The sequence below is a fragment of the Myxine glutinosa genome, chromosome 14, assembly GCF_964187855.1.
Source record: "Myxine glutinosa chromosome 14, kmMyxGlut1.1, whole genome shotgun sequence".
In the NCBI taxonomy this organism is placed as follows: domain Eukaryota; kingdom Metazoa; phylum Chordata; class Myxini; order Myxiniformes; family Myxinidae; genus Myxine; species Myxine glutinosa.
In genome coordinates, this window is record NC_136274.1 from 48,305,418 (window position 1) to 48,329,225 (window position 23,808).

General features: G+C 46.2%; 1 protein-coding gene across 8 annotated transcripts in view; it reads right to left on the minus strand.

The window, feature by feature from the left end:
• The window catches only part of LOC137439697 (phospholipid-transporting ATPase VD), a 136,651-nt gene that overhangs the window by 96,075 nt on the left and 16,768 nt on the right, over window positions 1–23,808 (minus strand). The window lies entirely within an intron of this gene.

The window sequence follows — 23,808 nt, forward strand, 5'->3', positions numbered from 1 at the left end:
ATCAATGTATTTTCAGGAAGGTAGACATGGCATGATGGTGGTTCGTGCTGTAGACGTCTCACTCTCCTCCAGATCTGTATTAATTGGTATTTAATAAAGATTCGTCATTCTCATCTGTTGGTGAACTTCTGTTACGATCAAGGAGTTTGTTCCCCACATATACACAGACTTGGCATTTAAAATGGAATTTTTTTTTTTTCTTGACTTGGGTTTACTTTCTGAACTCAGTATATCAATCTGGTGAGTTTCTTTAACCCTTCGGTGATGTCTTTGTTGAAAGAACGATGTCACTGATTGTCTTTCGCAACAAGAAGTCAATAACAGGATTATATCACAGGTGGCGTGACAAAATGTAAGGACAGGTACATTTGACGATTGGCTTCACAATCGGGTATATAAGGGTTGTTGCGTTCTGTATTAGTGGAAAACAACTGCTGCACGTCTACAAAAGTTATTGCCGCTTCCTCTGGAGATGGTCCGTCAACTTGACAATGCTATTTGTCATGGAGTGGTGGCTTTACGAAATTCTGGCATGAAACAGCGTGCTATTGCTCGGCAGTATGGCACCACTCAAGGTCAGGTGTCAAAGATCCTGAAACGAAATGCTCAGAGGGGTGTCCCTACTCCAATCCCGAGGCCAGGATGTCCACGCAGAACCACAAGGAGAGACGATCGCCAGCTGCACCGGTTAGTCTGCAATGGCCGTACCAAGTCAGCTAATCGGCGTAGGGCTGAGTGGCAGCAACTGACAAATGTGCCTGTATCCAGAAAGCTAGTCAACCAACGACTGGTTCAAGCATGCTATCGTGCCAGGCGTCCCCTGAGAAAGCCACGCCTGACCAGACAACACAGCCAGCGCCGATTGCAGTGGGCCAGAGAGCACCGTCAATGGCAGCCAGGACACTGGAATCACGTGACCTTCAGTGACGAGTCTAGATTTCTGGTCTATCGTCAAGATGGCCGCGTCCTAGTGCGCAGACAAGTGCATGAAGCCCACAACGAAGATTGTATAGTGCCAAGAGTCCAAGCTGGAGGTGGTGGGGTGACCGTTTGGGCTGCTTTTCATGCAGGGGGCAAAACTGACCTGGTTGTTCTGAATGGAAACCTGAACCAGTTCAAGTACAGGGTCATTCTGGAAGAAACATTGCTTCCATTGGCTCGTGCAGCCTTTCGAGGAAACTTTGTCTTCAAAGATGACAATGCATGGCCTCATCGTGCTCGCATGATCCAACACTTTCTTGATGACCGTGGTGTAGAGCATATGGAGTGGCCTGCCATGTCCCCGGATATGAATCCGATAAAGAACTTGTGGGCAGAATTAACGCGTCAAATCGACAACTTGGACCAGCAGCCTACCTCTGTGCGTGAATTGCAGCAGACTATTGTCACTGCATGGCAAGCGATTCCTGTCCAAACCTTGGCAAATCTCGTGAACAGCATGCCTCGACGTGTACGTGCTCTCCTGAATGCTCGTGGGGGTTACACGAAGTACTGAACTGTAATTTTACTGTCCGTAATCCCAGTCATAATTTAGCTTTTGTTTTTGTTGAAAAAAAATTTGGCTAATGTGCAAAATAAAGAGATACTTCTGGAAAACGTACAGAGGTTTAACACAGTACTGTCCGTGAATTGAGTTCGATGTCAGTTTACATCACTTTCAAGGATCAATTTATTTGCTTCAAAATGTCGAATGTGGTTTTTGTTTCTTTTAAAGGTCACATTAACAAAATCTAGAATAATTTAAACATAATTCCAATGAACTTTTGGTTCTAAGTCATCTTGAAAAGTAAGTTCACCCCCACAAAAAAAATATTCCATGTTAAATGCCAAGTCTGTATATATTGTTACGGTATGCGGTTAAGGATGTAATGTTTGCCGAGCGGAGGCTCCGCGACCTAACAGTTTCCCCGATTCACCCGATTCACCCAAACGCTGGCCGTATCGCGCCACAGATATTCAATGTGGAAAAGACTAAGACGACGAATGCAAAGAGGAAGAAGAAGAAGACGTACAGAAGAGTAACAGGGTTTATTATTTACACACACATAAGCAAAAAGAGCAGTCACGGGTATTTACAGCGGACATGAAAAAGCAGGTAACACAGTGCAAATTACTAGCTTATACTGACTTAATTACCTACCCAGGACAGCACGAACAGAACAACTCACGTACGCAAATGGATGGAAGGGTAGGAATCGTTTGGAGGGATGAGCAGGTGGGATCACAGGGCACAGCGAGCAGGTCCACTCCGGGCGGGAAGCGAGGAGCCGGCAGCTCCTTGTATTCGGCTTTACAGCGCACGCCGGCAGGGTCACTCGGCTGGTTGAAACGGGGCTGGTTGAAGCGGCTCTTTGTCAAAGGCTTTTCGTATCTCTCACGCAACTCCGGTGCAACTCTGAACTCTCTCCTGGTGGACTGCCAACCCTCTTACGCACCTGGACTCATCTGCCGTATCTCTGGTGTAGCTTGTTCCAGCGATCGTCGCACCCTTCTGTCCAAACCTTCAGCGCGGGTGTGACACGCCCTCCTCGGTTTCGGTACCGCCCTCCCCCCCCCCCCCCGTGCTCTGTTTCGTGACCTTGTATGGTAATCCCACGGGCTTGTCTCCTTATTTGGGCATGGCGCCGACGGCACGCCCCTCGCGGCGAGCCACGGGCTTGTTTCCTTATTTGGGCATGGGGCTGAACAGCCCCGCCCTTCGTGGCGCGCCCTGGGCTTGCCTCTCCCTGGCGACCCCGCCCCTCCTGTTCAAACAGAGCACGGAGCACATATTCACTATAGCAGCGAAATGAGAGGGCGTGCACCCCACGCTTGTGAACTGCTTTACCCACAGATGGAGAGTTTGGCTGGGAAATGGAATTATTGAAGGGGAGCTATTCTTAATTGATTCGGTGCAATGGAGTATTATTTTAATGGAAGACAAGGCCTTACCCTAAAACACATAATAAGATATAAGCTACTGAACAAGGGTTTTATCGTGTCCTTCAATGTGGTGTTTCATGGAATTAACTACCGAGACGCCCTTTTTACCTTTACACAACTCTGGAGGCAGGAGGGGCCATATCCAACCAATGTTACACAACAATTTACCACTACAATACACACAATCAAAAAAAAATGCAATCCTCATATCCGCAACAATATACTGAAACGCAAAAGAAACTTACCACCTTTGAAACCTTTAAATATCAACAATAACACTGCGTGTAGTAAATGTGTGAACTTATTTGTGGACAATAGTGTCCTCACTGTCAGACAAAACGGTCACGGATGGTCACTTGAACCTTCAATGGTCACTTCATAGCACAGCTGTTGAACAGCCGTTTTGACTGTCAGTGATTAGCCAAGGGGCACGGGATGATTTTAATGAGCTGCACATGATGTCTTGATATTGGCTTTAAAAAGGCCAGTGCAAAATGGGCATTTCAATCAACATGCCATGATTGTCAAGGGATCAACGGCAGCGTGCCCTGGGCATGCTGCAAGGCGGACTAAGCTACCGTGAGGTGGCACGTCGCCTTGGCTGTTCACACCAGACGATATCGGCCCTGGTGGACAGAGACACCCTCCACAACTCTGCAGATGACACACCTCGATCAGGGAGGCCAAGAGTCACCACTGCAAGGCAGGCCAGGCAGATGTTCCGAAGTCACCTGCGGGATCGATTCCGTCCAGCATCCCGCACTGCGGCAGAAACTCCGGGGCGTGCAAACCCACGGATCTCCAATGATACTGCACGAAGACGACTGCATGACTATGGTCTGACTGCCAGAAGACCATACAGAGGCCCCGTGATGACGGCTGCCCATCGCCGCAACCGACAGAGATGGTGCCAGCAGCATCAGCGGTGGACCTTGGCGCAGTGGAACGAGGTCGCTTTCAGCAATGAGTCAAGGTTCTGTGTGGACAGTCCTGATGGGCGTGAGCGTGTCTGGAGAAGAACTGGCGAGCGATATGCCGATTGTTGCGTGCGTCAATCCAACAGGTGGGGTGGCCCAAGTGTGATGGTGTGGGCCACCATATCAGGCCGGTACAGGACGCCACTGGTGGTTGTGGTTGGGAATCTTAACGCCCAGCGGTATGTGGATAACATCCTGCAACCTCATCTGCTGCCATTCCTGCTAGACCACCCAGAACTGAGAACCTTTCAGCATGACAATGCTCGTCCCCATGCTGCTCGCTTTACCACTGCATTTCTCCAAGGCGAGAACATCAACACCATGCAGTGGCCTGCGCTCTCCCCTGACCTGAATCCCATCGAGCACCTGTGGGATGAGCTTGGGAGACGCGTAGTTGGCAGGGCCAGGACACAGGCAGAGCTGCTTCAGACATTGAGGACTGAGTGGGACAGAATCCAGCAGCAATCCATCCAAAGACTGGTAGGCAGTATACGCCGACGATGCACTGCCTGTATCCAAAACAATGGTTGCCACACACGCTATTGAAAGGGGACTGACATTGCACCCTGTGCTGTTCTGTACTGTAAAACAAACCTCACGGTAGCTCAGTCCGCCTTGCAGCATGCCCAGGGCACGCTGCCGTTGATCCCTTGACAATCGTGGCATGTTGATTGAAATGCCCATTTTGCACTGGCCTTTTTAAAGCCAATATCAAGACATCACGTGCAGCTCATTAAAATCATCCCGTACCCCTTGGCTAATCACTGACAGTCAAAACGGCTGTTCAACAGCTGTGCTATGAAGTGACCATTGAAGGTTCAAGTGACCATCCGTGACCATTTTGTCTGACAATGAGGACACAATTGTCCACAAATAAGTTCACACATTTACTACACGCAGTGTTATTGTTGATATTTAAAGGTTTCAAATGTGGTAAGTTTCTTTTGCGTCTCAGTATATATATACATACATACATATATATATATATATATATATATATATATATATATATATATATATATATAGATATATATTGTTACATATTTATGTGAATGTATGTGAATTACCATTCAGGTCTTTGCTTATCCGTGTGGCGTGTGTAGTATATTAAGTTGTTGTAGTTGTAGTTGTTGTGTAGTTGTTGTGGTTGGAGGGTCAGGAGCCCTTCGGAAACAGTGGCCGGAAACGGAAGTGACCGGAAACGGAAGGAAAAAGACACGAGGAAAAAGGACGGGTATTATTATTCTTCCTCGCCCCGCTCCGAAAAAAAAAGGCGGGATCGACCTTGCGCTGCGTGGAAGAGCGGCGTTCCGAAGCCTTTCTGGCGAGAGGAATCACCGGGACGTGTACCGGCCCGGTGGAGACGTCAAGTGACGTGGGGCCGTGCATCGACCCCGCGTCTGGTATCGTTCGAGGCACCGTCTAAACAGACGCGTGCGGGTCGCACGTTGGGGCCTAACGCGCCTTGCAAGCGGCGTGGGGTTTGGCTTGCTCTACCGTACCCGCTCCGCGTGGGCACGAGGGGCTGCAGCCACGGTGCCTGGTACGATACCTGCCCGGTGGAGAAACGTCCACCCGGGGTTCGTTCAACCGCCCGAGTGCGGAGACGCCGACCAGTATCTTGGTCAGGAGGGGCCCAGAGACATTGTGAGGAGCAGAGACCGAAAGGGGGTGTGAGTACTCACCGGGACACACATATATAAGATGGCCATCTTACTCATAGGGAATTGATTGTGGCTGGGAAATATTGTTGATGGTTGTGTATTGTTGATTGCTCGGGGAAAATCTCCGTGGTTGTGTCATTGGAATTGTATGGTATCATTACCATTGGAAATATATCCTTGAACATCAGTTGTCTCCGGGGTGAAATTCATAGGGGTTGCGTGGCGAAAGCGCATATATAGTACAGCTTGCTGGCGGAGTTCCTCTCACGGTCCGGGGGTCACCGAGACCAGGTATTCACCGAGGGGACCACGTAACAATATATATATATATATATATATATATATACATATATATATTGTTGCGAATATGGAATTTGGCCTCCATATCCGCTTGTAAATATTCCCCCATTTTCTCCAATACTCCCCAACTTTCCCCAATCCCCCATTCCCTAGTCCCATTGCATGTAAATAACAATCAGTAGAGCCGACCTTCCCCTTATTCCCCCATTAAATGTCGTGCCCAGGTCCACCGCACCACACGTAGACAACTTTCGGACATCTTCCTAGCTATTCTTATTCTATGTCAGTTAAGGCCTCGTCTCCATTAATTATGACTCTTCGTTGCACCAGAATGTGATTATATGGCATCAGTAGTGAGTTTAGGACCTTTCCCATACCTCCTCCCATCTTCTTCCCCAAACAACAACAATAACAACAACTACAACAACAATTACAACTACAACTACGACTACAACAACAGAGGGGCGGGGAGTGTGCGTCCTCACACCGGCTCGGTTACCCGCCATGACCATGCGCTCCACGGCGTTACCCCGAAGGGGCTGGCTGTCAGCTCCTCGTCAGGGGCGGAGCCAGTAACCCCCCCACGCACCCAATGAGAAGCAACGTGCCGATTCCATCTGGGGCGGAGCTAACGAGCCGAGGGCGTGTCACTCCCCGCCGGATATACGCGGCCGCGCGCCGGATGTGATGTCAGATGCGCCTCAGCTTGGAGAGAGAAGCCACCGCCACCCCCAGCGCGACGATACCTCCCCGCATCTTTGGACCGGACCGGACCGTACTGTACCCTGCCCCGAGCCCAGGAGGACCTGGAGCCATCGATACCCGCTTTCCTGCCATCAACCCCCGTGTGAGTCAGCCGTTGTCCCGTTTGTCTGTCGTCTGTCCGGGGTTAATATAAGAGTGTGTCTAAGTGCCTGTCTTTCTGTGATTATACCTCTAGCCCCTGTAATCTGACCTTTCCGTACGAATATAATCTCCTCCGGAGGTCTTGAGAATTGAAACATTGGTGTCGTATTGTGTTATTGTAATCCAGCCGGGTGTCTTCTTTTTCTTATTGAGCCAGCATCGCGCGACTAGTCAACGTTCGGGCACAATCGGGTAACTTGTGCAGACGTGGTCATACCATAAAACCGCTCGGTAAATAACATCCAAGCCACGTCTGTAACAATTGGTGTCGAGGAGTGGAATTCGAACCCGGGACTAAATTTATTAGGCCCAAATTGGTAACAAGTAGAATCGATTCGGAGCGCGTTTCCCGCGCGAAATTATAACGGCGAAATTTGAATTTGTTTTACGAAAATAAAATAAAAAACCGAATTTTGAAAGTCGCGCTATGGCGGGTCAAGACGGCTGGGGTCCGGTAGGGGAGAGTGAGGCAGGGTCGGTCCAGGACCAAATTGAGGGACATGAGGGACATGAGGAGAGCGAAACAGCTGGGGTAGCAGGTGCACAAAATGGCGCTCTCGCGCACGATGCTTCAGGCGCGCAAAAAGGCGCCTCGCTGGTCACCGTGCCCGCGACCGAAGTAGCGCCGCTGGGAAGATTGGAACTTTTTTTTATACAAATGACGGCCCTTATGGAAAAGAATAGTGAGCGATTGGAAAACCAAATGGGGGTAATGGGAAACCAAATGGGGGTAATGAGGGACGAAGCGAGGGGTACCGGTGAGAAGTTAGACAATAATTTTGAGGAGTTAGACAAGAAAATTGAGAAGTTAGACAATAATTTTGAGGAGTTAGACAAGAAAATTGAGAAGTTAGACAATAATTTTGAGGAGTTAGACAAGAAATTTGGGAAGTTAGACAATAATTTTGAGGGGTTAGACAACGGGATAAAAGAAGTGAAAAATGGGTTAATGGGGGTAGAAAATAGAATGGCCGCTCAAGAGAATCAAATGGAAGGGATGCAAGAAGGGTTAGAGGGGTTAGAAAACAGTATGGAAGGCAAATTGAGGGACATGAGGGACCAAGCGGAAAGGGAAGTTAAACAAATGGAGCAGCAGATAGAGGGGGTCAGAATGGGGGTAGAAACCAAACTGGATGCTCACAGGGAGGAAATGGAGCAGATGAGGGTGGCATCTGGGCAGGAGATGCAAGTGATGGGAGAGGAGATCAGAAGAGGAGTGAGTGAGGAGGTCGGAGGAGTGCGCGAGGAGGTGAGGCACTGTAAGGAGCACATGGAGAAGGAGGTGAGAAAGGGGACTGTAAAATTGCAAGGGGGTATAGAGGAGTTGACGCTGGGAGTAGAACAACTGACAGTGGGACAAAAGGAGTTGGGGGAACAGGTAAAGAAGAACACAGCGGTAATAGAGGGGTTAAAATCGACGCAGAAGCAGATGAAAAAGGACGTAGGGGTAATTAAAAAAGAGTGTCAGACGGTACATGAGGACTTGACGAAAAAAATGAACAAAGTGGTAGAGGTGATGGAGGTTAAAGAGCGGGAGGTGCGGGAGCACATAGAAAAAAATAAAGTGGAGTTAGAGGAAGAACTTAAAGGGGCGCACGAGGAGATGAAGGAGGTGAAGCAGAAATTAGAAGAAGTGGAAGAGGGGGTGAGCGAAATTAAAAAGCGACGGAGAGAGGATAAGAAAGAGATAAAAGAGGAGGTAAAAGAATTGGTCCAGAGTCTGTGTTCGGATCGTGATGATGTGCTCATTAACCGGATGAGGGATTCGCAGGTGATGGAGGAGAAGCGAAGAGGAAGAGGACCCGGTGTAAGTGGTGACCAATATGGTCGTGCGTATGATGCGCCAGGGGATTTAATAAGCTTGGGGGTCGAGATGGACCCGGGTGTTCGTGAGAGGCCGTTGGTGAAGTGTGCGACAGGTCTGGTGTGCGAAACGGGAGAGTGTGCGCGAGAAAGGTGTGTGACGGACAGGTGCATGGAGAAAGAGTGTGCTGTCAAGAGTAAGGGTGAGTGCGTTGTCACGAGTGGAGGTGAGAGTGGTGAGAGTGACAAGGAGAGTGAGTTGGTTGTGACAGGTGAGCGAGGATGTACACCTGGGATGGAAGGATGCACACCTGGAATGGTAGAGCGTGAGTGGGAATGCACGCTGGAGTTGGTGGTGAGGCACGTGGTTGGGTGTGCGAATGAGGGCACGCCTGTGATTGTCACAGAGGAGGTGACAGAGGAGGGGGTGCGAAGAGGTGTTTTGGTGAGGTGTGCGACCAACGAATGTGTGCCAAAGTGTTCGGTGGTCAGGTGTGTGACCAAGGCTGTGAGTGGAATGAGTGTACCTGGGTGTGTAAGGAAAGGTACGAGGAGCATGGGCACGGCTGGATGTGTGAGCAAGGAACGGGCTGCGGGGTGTAAGCGTCCAGGTGAAGCATCGACGTTACACGGGTTAGAGGTTAGAGCGACTTTTAGCCGAAGCAGGCCCTCGGTGCGTGCCGGGCCTCGCTTTGAACGGCCGCGTCCAGGCTCCACTAGGCGGAGCTGGCAGCCCGATAGAAAGGGTCGTCATGGCGACCACTTTTTGTTGAGACGTGCCGGCAGGTCGAGATCGGGACATTGGATGGCTCCGTGCCGAGATGGTGCGTGGGATCTCGGCCCGGGTAAACCTCCTTCCCTGCACCGAATGCGGGACGCACCCAGCCGCTGGCACAAAACAACCAGCATCCATTGCTTGGCTTTACGAAGCCGGGCTTTGGACAGGGATTGGCGCACCGAGAGGTATTAGTGAGTCGACTGGGTGATGAGGTTAGTGTTTTGGCCCCAAAATTAGAGAAAAATAAAATTTGATGATTGGCAAGGGATTGGCAGTAGTGATTGGCAGATGATGGGCAGTGATTGGCAAATTTTTGATTTATTGAAATTTGATGTGCAAAATTGGTAGTGAGAGACCCCCGATGTGGTGGGATGGCAAATCCACCATCCTTCCCAGTGGGGCAAAGGAGCAATAGCTTATGGGGTGTATGGCAGTGAAAACTAGCCCGGGTGGGTTAGGATATTGTGTGTAGGGATCTAGAAGAGATTGACATTAGGTAACGTTAAGTTTAGTTAGTGACTGATACCTGTAGTGGGGACGCAGGTAGATTAGTGTGGATGATAATGACGTGGGAGCGCAATAGTTTAAAGGGACGACTGGGAAGCGCAAGTTTCAGAAGGGAGTAGTTAGCTGAGATGATGCGGTGTGTGTGAGAATTGAACAGGTGTGATTGCACAGGTGTGCAACTGGACAGGTGTGTGGAGCAGTGTATGAGTAGTGAGTGTTGTGGATCAGCGCGAATGCGCTTGGGGAGAGAAGGGTGCAGGTGGCACCAGGTGTGAGAGCACAGGTGTGCAAGTACAGGTGTGTGGAGAGAGTTGGAGTAAGTGGTACGGAGTGGTGTGCATGGTGCGAAGGTGTGGATGGGGGAAGAGTGGACCCCTTTCACGAGTACCCGGGGCGGGTAGTGTAAGTGTTAGGTAGAGGGTACAGGTAAATTGTGGTTGGATATTGGCATTTGTGGTGCGGTTGCAGAATGGTGTTGTGGATGGGTGCATTAGTGTTGTGGAAATGGCTGGGCGTGTAGCCTGTTAGTGTGTGTAGTTGGTTGGGCACTCCACCACTGTGAGGATGTCGGCCAGGTGAGGCCGCAGGTGGGCTCTGGGAGCCGGTAGAGTTGTGGATGGGTGCCTGAGGATCCCGGGTGTGGATCGGGTAGCCCAGTGCCAGAGAGGGCACCGAGTGGGGAGAGTGCCAGAGGGCCTTCCCCAGGTAGTTAGGTTAGGGTAAGGAGCAGGTAAGCTCGGAGGCAACTGCAGTGGTGGAGGTGTGCAGGTGGGTAGACCCACTGGGAGAGGTACACGCCGCAGCCCAGAAATTGTGCGAGGGCACCGGGAGATGAATCGGGGGAGTGAGACCCCAAATTGAAAAGCACCACAGTTTGGCCAATGGGAATTGGTTTTTAGAACCCATAGTGTAAGAGGGCCAATGGTTTGGCCGGAGAGAGACCCCGGGTAGTGTAAAGTTGTTAAAGTCATTTAGGAAATAGTTAGGATTGATGAACCTGTCGCACCATACGCAGCCACTTACCTGTGGTGATGATGATGACTCCACACCTGTGTTTTCTTTGTTTTGTGTTGCAGGAAGTAAGAATTGTTGTGAGGATTTGTGAGACGCATCACGACGTGGATGAGACATTGGGGTGATTCCATCTCTCCCTCCCTAGGAGGGACTGATGATGAATTGGTGATGGCAAATTTTGATGTTCAGTTGAAAATGGCAAATTTGATTGGTTAGGAGGGAGAGAAGACGAATTTGGTATATGGGAGGAACGGGGAAGACAGTAGGGATGTTTGTTGATTTGTAAAGTAGATGTTTATGAGTAGTGTTGTGTTGTGTGGATACAGTAAGGGGTAAGGGAGGGGCCATGTAGGTTACCTGGTGGGGGGGGGGGCGTACGATAGGAACGTACCTGTCTCACCTGGTTCCCATGTGCCCCCAGTGTGCATCACCTTATATTGCGTGCACTTTTGCGCCCTTACCACCTTACTCACTTGTTTCTTCTTTTGTCTCCCACCTCCGAGGATCTGGCTTTGGGGTAGAGAGAGAGGAGAGAGAGGTGCTGGCTGCGCAGTTGTGGGCCTGCACTTTCGCTGTTTGCTGCCGGGATCGATACACCATATGGACCGCAATGTTTGTGGCCACCCACAATGGACCGCAGTTCGTTTGCGGCCAAGCACCACCCGGGGATGGACCTATGGGTCAACGTGGCACCTATGCCATAAAGGTGAACCACTGTTAATTAACACCACTGAAGGCCACACGAAGAGCAAGAGACACCTGCAGGGTTAGGGGTTGTCGAATTTATTTTTATTCCAATGAACAATGGTGACTGCACCGATTGGTGGTGGTGGGGTGGTGCTGTTGATGCTCGGGAAGGGTGCTCTGCACGTTATTAAAGGCCGTCGGCCACAGAGCACTCGTGGGTTGGTGTATCGATGTTGGCAAGCGCGCTCTCTCTATGCATAACATCTGCATGTGTTCCTCCAAAAACAGGTCCTGGATCGTAGTGTAAATAGCAGCGTAGTCTTGTAAATAATGCTCCCTACCGGCTGTATGTTTAGTTTGAGGATTCTTTCCGGATTCGGTTATCCTGTGGGTGTGTTTCTGTGAGGAGAAGGGTGCAACGTCGCAGGGGGACATATTTACTCATTTGTGAATATCTGTAAAACTGTCGCACTCAGGGTAGAGTTAATAGTAGAGGGAACTACATTGCGTGCCACACTAAAGTAGGTAAAAATTTATCGGGTCGGGACGCCCCGAGGGTAGAGAAGGGTGCAATGTTGCGAATATGGAATTTGGCCTCCATATCCGCTTGTAAATATTCCCCCATTTTCTCCAATACTCCCCAACTTTCCCCAATCCCCCATTCCCTAGTCCCATTGCATGTAAATAACAATCAGTAGAGCCGACCTTCCCCTTATTCCCCCATTAAATGTCGTGCCCAGGTCCACCGCACCACACGTAGACAACTTTCGGACATCTTCCTAGCTATTCTTATTCTATGTCAGTTAAGGCCTCGTCTCCATTAATTATGACTCTTCGTTGCACCAGAATGTGATTATATGGCATCAGTAGTGAGTTTAGGACCTTTCCCATACCTCCTCCCATCTTCTTCCCCAAACAACAACAATAACAACAACTACAACAACAATTACAACTACAACTACGACTACAACAACAGAGGGGCGGGGAGTGTGCGTCCTCACACCGGCTCGGTTACCCGCCATGACCATGCGCTCCACGGCGTTACCCCGAAGGGGCTGGCTGTCAGCTCCTCGTCAGGGGCGGAGCCAGTAACCCCCCCACGCACCCAATGAGAAGCAACGTGCCGATTCCATCTGGGGCGGAGCTAACGAGCCGAGGGCGTGTCACTCCCCGCCGGATATACGCGGCCGCGCGCCGGATGTGACGTCAGATGCGCCTCAGCTTGGAGAGAGAAGCCACCGCCACCCCCAGCGCGACGATACCTCCCCGCATCTTTGGACCGGACCGGACCGTACTGTACCCTGCCCCGAGCCCAGGAGGACCTGGAGCCATCGATACCCGCTTTCCTGCCATCAACCCCCGTGTGAGTCAGCCGTTGTCCCGTTTGTCTGTCGTCTGTCCGGGGTTAATATAAGAGTGTGTCTAAGTGCCTGTCTTTCTGTGATTATACCTCTAGCCCCTGTAATCTGACCTTTCCGTACGAATATAATCTCCTCCGGAGGTCTTGAGAATTGAAACATTGGTGTCGTATTGTGTTATTGTAATCCAGCCGGGTGTCTTCTTTTTCTTATTGAGCCAGCATCGCGCGACTAGTCAACGTTCGGGCACAATCGGGTAACTTGTGCAGACGTGGTCATACCATAAAACCGCTCGGTAAATAACATCCAAGCCACGTCTGTAACAATATATATATATATATATTGTGAGAAACCACCGGTGAAACCACCTGTTCTCACCCAGATTTGGTGCCCCGCCCACCGCGTGACGTGGCCTCCTTGGAGCCTCACGCGATCGGGAGGCGATTCGGCACGTGATTGGTGGAGAGTTCAGAGAGCGCGGTGGCCATCTTGTGCAACGGACGCGGCTCGAAGGCTCCGAGTAGGAAATCTCAAAAGGGCTTTCCTTGAATCCTCACGACAGCCGAGTTGGGCTGGTCGATTACAGTTCGATATTTTACGAGCGAGTAACTCCGGAAGAGAACGAGTGATTCCCGGATCTCGTAGATTGGAACCGCGAGTGATTGCCTGCTTCGTGTTTGGAGCTTCTGGGGCCGACAGTTCCTGCAGGCCTTGTGCGGTGTATTCCACTCTGTTACCCTCCGAGTCCCGGAGATCGTCGATTGGAACCGCGAGTGATCTTGCCTGCGTCCTGTTTGGAGCTTCTGGGGCCGACAGTTCCTGCCGGCCTTGTGCGGTGAATTCCATCCTGTTACCCTCCGAGTCCCGGAGATCGTCGATTGGAGCCGCGAGTGATCTTACCTGCGTCCTGTTTGGAGCGTCGGTTGCCGACAGTTCCTGCAGGCTTTGTGCAGTGTATTCCATTCTGTTACCATTTATGGTTTTTGTGATCGAGCCAATAAAGCATCGTGCCTTACCCCTAGAAGGCCGATTAAAACACAATTGTGTTTATTGAGTTCTCTCTGTCCACTCCGTGGACTACTTGAAGCCCGGACATTAACGTCCGTATTCCGTGCTGGGAACCATTTCACAGCCGGGATCGCGACAATATATATATATATATATACATATATATATATATATATATATATATATATACATATATATATATATATATACATATATATATATATATATATATATATATATACATATATATATATATATACATATATATATATATATATATACATATATATATATATATATATACATATATATATATACATATATATATATATATACATATATATATATACATATATATATACATATATATATACATATATATATATATATACATATATATATATATATATATATATACATATATATATATACATATATATATACATATATATATATACATATATATATACATATATATATATATATATATATATATATATACATATATATATACATATATATATATATATATATATATACATATATATACATATATATATACATATATACATATATATATATATATATACATATATATATATATATATATATATATATATATACATATATATATATATATATATATATATATATATATATATATATATATATATATATATATATATATATATATATATATATAGTTACGGAACCCAACGTCGGCCTCTGTTCCCCTTACCGAGGGGGGATTAATCCCCTCGTCTCTGACTGACCGACGGGGTCCCTGACGCTGCCCAGCTACCTCCGGAAAGGCAGGTGCACAGCCCCGTTCGTACCGCAGACAGATGTTAATTGCCGAGCGGTTTTAGCAACCGCGGCACGAACTATTAACAGAAACTAACCCGATTCCGAAACGTTGGCCAAATCGTGCCACAGGTATTCAATGAAGGAAATCACGAAGACGACATGGATGTGAAGAAGAAGCAGAACAAAGGTAGGAAATACGAATATGATTTATTTCCTACTATTTACACAATCAAAGAAACCAAGGAAGAAGGAAGAATAAGAAAATAAAGACAGAAAGAATGGAAGGAGACACAGTGCAAATATTAACTTATCTAAACAGGCTTAACTTATACCCAGGGACAAGACAAGAGACAGACTACAAGCACACTTACACGGGGGATGATGACAGGAATGGCAGGAGGTGGATGGCTGGAGGGAGAGGAAGGTTCAGCTGGACGCTGGCTGGGTTTGATCCTGCACGGGACGTCGGCCTGGACCTTGACGGCCACCGATGCCACCGCGAACTGCTTCCCGCCTAGCAGCGAGTCGAAGCTGCGTGGTGGAGTCAAAGCTGCGTGGTGGAGTCAAGGCTGCTTGGTGGAGTCAACGCTGCCTGGTGGAGTCAAAGCTGCGTGGTACTGCTCGTGGGGCTCTGTCACTTCCTTCCTATGGACTCATCTGCCGCATCTCTCTCTCTCCCTCGACTCCCTCAAAGGCTTCCGCGCACGCTTTTATAGCGCGCCTCCAGATCAACCCGCGCCACGCCCGAGCTGGTCTCTCACCGGTCCCGATTGGTGGGTCGGGGCTCGCTGGCTCCACCTTGCGATGACGATCGGCGGCCAACGCCCTGGATTCGTCGGCTCCTCCCCCTTCTTCTCCGATCTGACCGCGTGTTCATGGAGTTTTGTGGCGAAAACCACAAAGCAGCAGCGGCAAATGCAGAAAACCGCAAGCGGAAAACCGCCCAATGCAGTTGGCAATTGATGACAAAAGGGGAATTCGAAGGGAATCTACCTTATTTTAATTTGGTGCAATGGAGTGTCAATTAATGGAAGACAAAGCCTTAAACTAATACACATAATGAGGAGATAACTACTGAACAAGGAGATCTATGATTGCTACGTGATTGTATATGGAATAACTACGGGAACGACCTTTGACTTTTATACACAACAAATGGAGGAAGGAGGGTAGTCTAGTAGGAAGACTAGGTCCCCCTGCACCCCCCGGAGATATACTTCTAATCAGTGTTTCTAGATTGGAAAAAATGTGTAGAAAATGACTAGCTATGGCCCCAAGCTGAAAAATGTCCCACATACCATTTTTTATGCAAATTACTGCTGCCATTATCAAAAAAACGATTTTTGACATATCTCAGCCAATATTGCAGATAATTGAAAAATGAAGGTGTCTAGACCATGTTTTGAAGGGCATAGATCATGATAGAACTATTCATAACATGATTACATGTGTCTATGGTATACTAGTATGCATATTAATGCTGTAATTACAAAATAATCAGTTTTACAAATGATAAGATACGTTAATACTGCAGATAACTTAACATGGTACATAAGGGGTCTAAACCCAGGTATTTTCAAGGTTAAATGTCAACAAGATGCTCCTGAGTCTTGCATAGGGGCGGGACATTGGCAGTAACATTGGTACCACTCAACTTTTCTTCCCACCATTGACTTTGTATTGCGAGAGATTTTCACTTGCTTATTTAAAGGTTTCTCACCCAGCCCACGTAAAATCTACCAACTCCTGCTGTTAACTCCCAAACATATTTTTTTATGTTATCCAATCACAGTGCAGAAATGACAGACTAGAGATCCAAATTAGTGCTGCTATAGCTGCCATTTTACATTTCCATCCATGTAACATGCGCGCTTCGCGCGCTCGTATCAATTGGTAATGTCGCGCGCTCGTATCAATTGGTAACGTTGATGTTATTGAATACCTCAGTTGAAAGTTCAGTCTTCCATTCCATCTGTGTGTTGTTCTTGGTATTCATCCTCCAATCTAGCCAGGTAAGATGCTAACTATAATGTTACTCACACTCTTGACTTCAGTTTCTGCATGAAATCATAAACAGGCAGAATAACAGCTGAGCCAGCTAGCACCATGTTAGCTAACGTTAAAGCTAGCCTCATCTATGTACAGTATGTTCCTAATGTCGGTGTAACTTAAACTTTTGTTAATGCCAAACATGAGACATATCTGTTGACTTCTGTATATGAATTGAACCAGAAAGAGGCACGACAGCTGAGCTAGCTACAGTAACTTAGCACAATGTTTCATTGCCTAGATAGCTAACGTTAGTGTGGAAGAATTTAGATGTTTTAGCTATTAGCACTTTTGATGCCACTAAACATGGTTTAGTCAGCTAAAAAGTACCCTAGTGTAGAACATGACTCAGAACCTCTGTTACCTCACTGAAAACTCAGAGCCTCCTTTCACAGGCACTTTTAACATCATTCGTGATTTCTTATTTGTCATTTAACAGTGATGGTAGACATCGACAGCAAGCATGCCCAAAAGAAAACGGAGTGTAGAACCTGCAGCCCAAAGCTCTCCTCCTACATGCATCCTTCATGTACCATCCATGTCTGATCATGGGGATTTCACGCCCCTCCGTAAAATTAAAGGATCTGCTTCAGAAAAACTGCAACTGCTTCAAAAGATCCGGGATAGACGTCTCAACCAACCGCATGACTCCCCATGTCGTATGCAATCAGTATGTGATCAGATCCCGGCAACTCTTCCTGATGACCTAGAAAGAGTAGGATATCACAGCAAGTGTTATAAGCACTTTGTCCGCCACTTTCATCGTCTGGGAGATGATACAGAACCAGGGCCATCAACCTCATCATGGCATCACTCTCCTCGTAAACAAGGAGGTTCTGCTGAACCCATCTTCCCGCCAGAGTGTATATTTTGTGAGAAAGTTGAGACCAAAGATGCTCATCGCAATACTGAGAGGCCTACAACCTTCCCATCCTTTAAAAACAAAGAAAATGCATGGGAGCAAATCGAAACACGGGCTGAGAAAATGGGTCTCTATCGACTCCATCGAAAGGTGAAAAACAAAGACCTCTTTGCATGTGAGGCCAAACACCATCCGTCATGTTTTAAAGCTTTCCGCACAGCATTCTACAACTATGAGCGTGCGATTCACAGAGCCGAAGCACCAAAGGAGCAGGCTTGCATGTCAGCCGCCCATGAAAAGGCATTCAACTCAGTACTGGAACACATTCAAACCCAGGTCATCCAGCAGAATAAAGTTCTACAGCTTTCTTCCTTGCGCTTGCTCTATGTCGAGGAACTGAAACTGAATGGATATGAGAACTCAAATTATCGGTCAGAGAAACTACTGAAACGCCTACAGAATGACCCAATCAAGGAGCATATCCACTTCACGAAGGTTGATCATGACAAATGTGATGTCATTTCTTTCTGGCTTGTGCACAGCTCAAACATAACAGTTTCCAATGCTCTCGCACGAGCATTCACACTCGGAAGCACAAACAAGAACCAAAATGTTGCCCTCCAACTTCGCCAGGGTATTCTACAGGCTTTCAGAGAGTGTAAAGACCAAGGACTGATGAAGGACTGTTGAAACCAATGTGGTCCAGTGGTCCCATCCTACCAACCTCACTGGTGGATCTTCTGAACACAGGAGAGCACGAAGAGGAGGAGGAAGAGGAAGGAGAAGAAGAGTTTGACTCTGACGATTTCGATGAAAATGATGATGACTGACTCAGTGTAGAATCACTAATGCTAATGATGTTTATCTAAAACAAGCAAGAGAAGAGTGGTCACATTGAGTGCTAGGACTATTTTGACAGTTGTAATATTTAGAAAAATAAAACTTTGTGTTAACGTCTGTGTAGACGGACCTTAATATGAGTCTATTATTTCGTAAAACTGTGATTATTTTGTAAATAAAGCACTAATTAGCATACTAGTATACCATAGACACATGTAATCATGTTATGAATAGTTCTATCATGATCTATGCCCTTCAAAACATGGGTCTAGACACCTTCATTTTTCAATTATCTGCAATATTGGCTGAGATATGTCAAAAATCGTTTTTTTGATAATGGCAGCAGTAATTTGCATAAAAATGGTATGTGGGACATTTTTTCAGCTTGGGGCCATAGCTAGTCATTTTCTACACATTTTTTCCAATCTAGAAACACTGATTAGAAGTATATCTCCGGGGGGTGCAGGGGGACCTAGTCTTCCTACTAGACTAGGGTGATATTTGCAACAATTCATTACACTACAATAAAAAAACACAGCAATTCTCAAATCCACAACAATGTATATATATATATATATATATATATATATATATATATATATATATATATATATATATATATATATATATATATGTGTATATATATATATATATATATATATATATATATATATATATATATATATATATATATATATATATATATATATATATATATATATACACAAAGAATTAAGTTAAGCACCCCTACACAACGAATTAAGGTAAGCACCCCCTAATATATATTCTTTGTGTATATGTATACATTGGCATATATTCTAAGGTATGTGAGATCAAATAATGATTGGTATGACATTAGCAATTATCCATTGATGAAATGCAGATGAGTGCACGCATCTGTGACGTAGGGTTGAGTCAGTGATCCGATCACGTGGGTCCTACACACGTTATTGACGCAAAGATCGCTAGAGGTCTTCTCAGAACAATGACTGTACGTTAGAAAACATAAACGTCATCCACACTGTCCGTGATGGACCTATAGCTCCATACTTAAATTGAGGTGAAAATATGCCTAAAATTCCCAAAACATTTCACCTTAAATTATTCAGAATAAAATATTGAAAACGGCATGATTGTTATGTTTTTATGTGACCATAATATCACTTCTCCAGAAAATATAGCAATATCATGGGTATATTACACTGTTTTGACGACAACAAACTTGTAACGTGCGAGGTTGTAAAAAAACGGGGGGGGTGCTTAACTTAATTCTTTGTGTATATATATATATATATATATATAGTAGATGATGGTATATCATTTCTGTGATGATTCCCATCAGGAGTTTGTACGTTATTGGCAAACAGGTTATTGGTATATAATTGGGGTAGTTGGGTAACTTCAGACTTTGGGATGAGGAAGGTGGTACCCACTGTGAGCCAGCCTTCCAAGGTCTCCTCCCCTTGGATAAGTTTGTTGAATGCTCAAGCGTAGTGATTGTGGAGAGCATCAAATTGCTTTAACCAGAAGTTAGGAATTCCATCTGGGCCTGGGCTTTTAAAGTTTGGCATTTTTGCTGGTTGTCGTTTTATTTTTCCTTTCAATGTTGTATGTATGTATGTATGTATGTATGTTGCCTGGAATGTCATGCGAGTTCATAAAAAAATACATTCTACACTTGCACAGCATATCATGCCTGGATTTGTAAACTTCAGCACAAAGGTCACTGCCAATAAACAACTCAAAAACTCATGTCGTATCTATATATCAAGACAAGTTACATAATTCAGTGGAGTATTCCAATCGTTGCTCTTAACCTTGGTCCAATGAAATTATCATCATTATCTGATCAGATTTAATGTCTTGGAGAAATAGAGGAATGTCACTTGGTCTCCAGTGTGGTTAAACACCAGGAAATAATAGTTTAGGCAAGACAGCAATCTCCGTGCATACAATGCTTTGAAAATTGGTTCATGGTACTGGCCCAAAGGATTACTCTTTTATTTGGGCAAGTACCATGACCCACTTCTCAAACCATTGTATGCAAGGAGATGGTTGTGGAAGATATTATGGAATCAAATAACACAAATGGCTTAACATCCAATGAAATAAGGTATTGGTCGGATCCAGTTTCACTTGGGATAGCACCCACAACCGGACAGCTCAGAGGTACACCTGTTACCAACACTGACCTTACCCACCTGACCCCTATGCTTGAAAATAAGTCAATAAATCTTTTATAAAGACAAATATCCAGGAAGAATATGGAGAAGCTCTTGCTGCAACAATGGATTTTTACCTTTGCCACCAAAGGGGAACAGAGGTTATGATTTCACCCCTGTTTGTCTGTTTGTGAGCAAGATACCTCAAAACGTTATGGATAGATTTTATGATATCAAAACGTTATGGGTGGACAGGTTGTGTGTGTGACAAGGACGAATTGGTTAGATTGCGGTGAAGATCCTGTTACGGATACTAGGATTTTTGAATTTTTAAAAAAGTGATTCTTTACCAATGAGAGATAGGACCAAAAACTACATATAGCACGATATCTCAAAACATTGTGGACAGATTATGACAAAAGGTTGTGGATTAGTTGGGTAGGTAACAAGAAGTCGAAAAGATTTCGGTTCAGTTCAGGTGCGGATGCAGATCTGGCCCTTCAGTGGGATACAAAACGTAAACCGATCAGCCTGGCGGAGGTATGCTCTCTACCGAGTGTCGTTATAGTTTGTTTGTATTTTTTCTCTACTACAGGGAGGTTTAATGACGAGGAATGTAAAATTGGCAGTGGAATAGTAAGGAAACAATTAGGCACTACTAGCAAGAGAATAATGAATAGGAGAGAGTAGAGGGAGAAGAGGAGGTTTCAGTGAAGAATGGTTAATGGGGGATAATAAAGGTCTTCGGTGAGGATGGCGGATGACATGAGGTGGTGGTGTAATGCCCGCTTAAGCCTGGGCGGAGGAGGGGAGAGTGAGACAGACCAGCCTCTGGAAAGTGGATCCAGAGGTTGAAGTGCAGATTATGAAAGATAAGCGAGTAGTCAAAAATAAACTAGAACGGCACTCAGTAGAGGGCATACCTCCACCTGGTTGGCCATATCATTCAATGGTGAAGAATCACTTTAAAATTTCTACTAGCTGGATCCGGATCCAGATCTTCACCAAAATTGAATCGATTTTTCCTTGTCACACATACAATCTGTCCAACAAGTTTCGTCCAAATCCATCCATAACGTTTTGAGATATCCTGCTATGTATTGTTTTTAGCCCTCTCTCCCAATGGTGAAGAATCACTTGAAAAATTCTAGTAGCCGGATCCGAATCCGGATCTTCACCAAAATATAATAATTTCGTCCTCGTCACATCCACTACATCTCTGCCAAATTTCGTCCGAATCCGTCTACAACGTTTTGAGATATTTTGTCGTTTTATTTTTTTGGTGGCGGAGGTAATGAATAAGAAAAAAGATGTTTCAAAATAATTTTGGGGGCAAATTCCAAAGAGCATTACATTTTGAAGGTGGTTACCTATCAATCACCTTTTCTGCGGTTTACCTTTGATTTAACCAGGACAGGTACTGATGTTAAATGCTCTCATACCTTTGTCACCATTAAATTTCAAAACGCAGTGTAATCCGATGCCCTGGGATGGACGTTAAAGCATTCGTTGGTGGACGTTAAAGATTGCACTCATTAAGAGTAGGTGAGTCAACGCCGGCAACCTGAATATCGATTCTTCTAGTAGGAAGACTAGGTCCCCCTGCACCCCCCGGAGATATACTTCTAATCAGTGTTTCTAGATTGGAAAAAATGTGTAGAAAATGACTAGCTATGGCCCCAAGCTGAAAAAATGTCCCACATACCATTTTTATGCAAATTACTGCTGCAAATTTTATGCAAAATTATGCAAATTTTATGCAAATTTTTGATGAGGAGTAGAGTTGAGGGGTCTTTGAGGGCTTCATCGAGGTGCTCTCGGTTGCAAGACTGGGTCATTCTGAGAAGCACAGCAGGGTCAGAGATCATGATGTTCTCCTCCTCAGTGAATCTCTCCATCAACAGCCTCTCCATTGCCTCACACACTGTTTTGAGGCAAAAGAGGGACTTTGCGTAGGCCTTTCCACTGAGAACACCTTTGAGAGATCCACTTGTTACTAGTTGTGCCTCAAAGAGAATCTCTGCATATCCAGAACCACGCATCTTGTGTCCAGTGAGCATCCCGATGTAGTTCATGGATGTGTGGAAGGGTCCAATCGTTACTACATGACTAGCAAATTCATTTGGCCAGCGCCAGATGATGGGAAGGGCTTTCATGCAGACACCCAGATCAAATGTATTCAGGACCCATCTCTGACCCACCTCAGCAGTTGCTGCCTCGGAACGCTTCAGTAGCTCACGAACAACTGCGTTGTCTGTGATCGGTCTGTGCCTGGTGCCTGCATGGCATGGCAATGGCCTGCAGCCTGTGCCTGGGCTAGGGGGTTTCACCTCTGCAACTGGTTCTCCCCCACCCAGCAAATCAACAGTCGACTACTGCACGCCTATCCACCAACCGATCACAGACAACGCAGTTGTTCGTGAGCTACTGAAGCGTTCCGAGGCAGCAACTGCTGAGGTGGGTCAGAGATGGGTCCTGAATACATTTGATCTGGGTGTCTGCATGAAAGCCCTTCCCATCATCTGGCGCTGGCCAAATGAATTTGCTAGTCATGTAGTAACGATTGGACCCTTCCACACATCCATGAACTACATCGGGATGCTCACTGGACACAAGATGCGTGGTTCTGGATATGCAGAGATTCTCTTTGAGGCACAACTAGTAACAAGTGGATCTCTCAAAGGTGTTCTCAGTGGAAAGGCCTACGCAAAGTCCCTCTTTTGCCTCAAAACAGTGTGTGAGGCAATGGAGAGGCTGTTGATGGAGAGATTCACTGAGGAGGAGAACATCATGATCTCTGACCCTGCTGTGCTTCTCAGAATGACCCAGTCTTGCAACCGAGAGCACCTCGATGAAGCCCTCAAAGACCCCTCAACTCTACTCCTCATCAAAAATTTGCATAAAATTTGCATAATTTTGCATAAAATTTGCAGCAGTAATTTGCATAAAAATGGTATGTGGGACATTTTTTCAGCTTGGGGCCATAGCTAGTCATTTTCTACACATATTTTCCAATCTAGAAACACTGATTAGAAGTATATCTCCGGGGGGTGCAGGGGGACCTAGTCTTCCTACTAGACTAGAACAAATTACACATTCCTGATCTAACCTACAGGGGGAACTGCATCAGCAGTACAGCTGTCCCTCAACAAATTATGCTACCT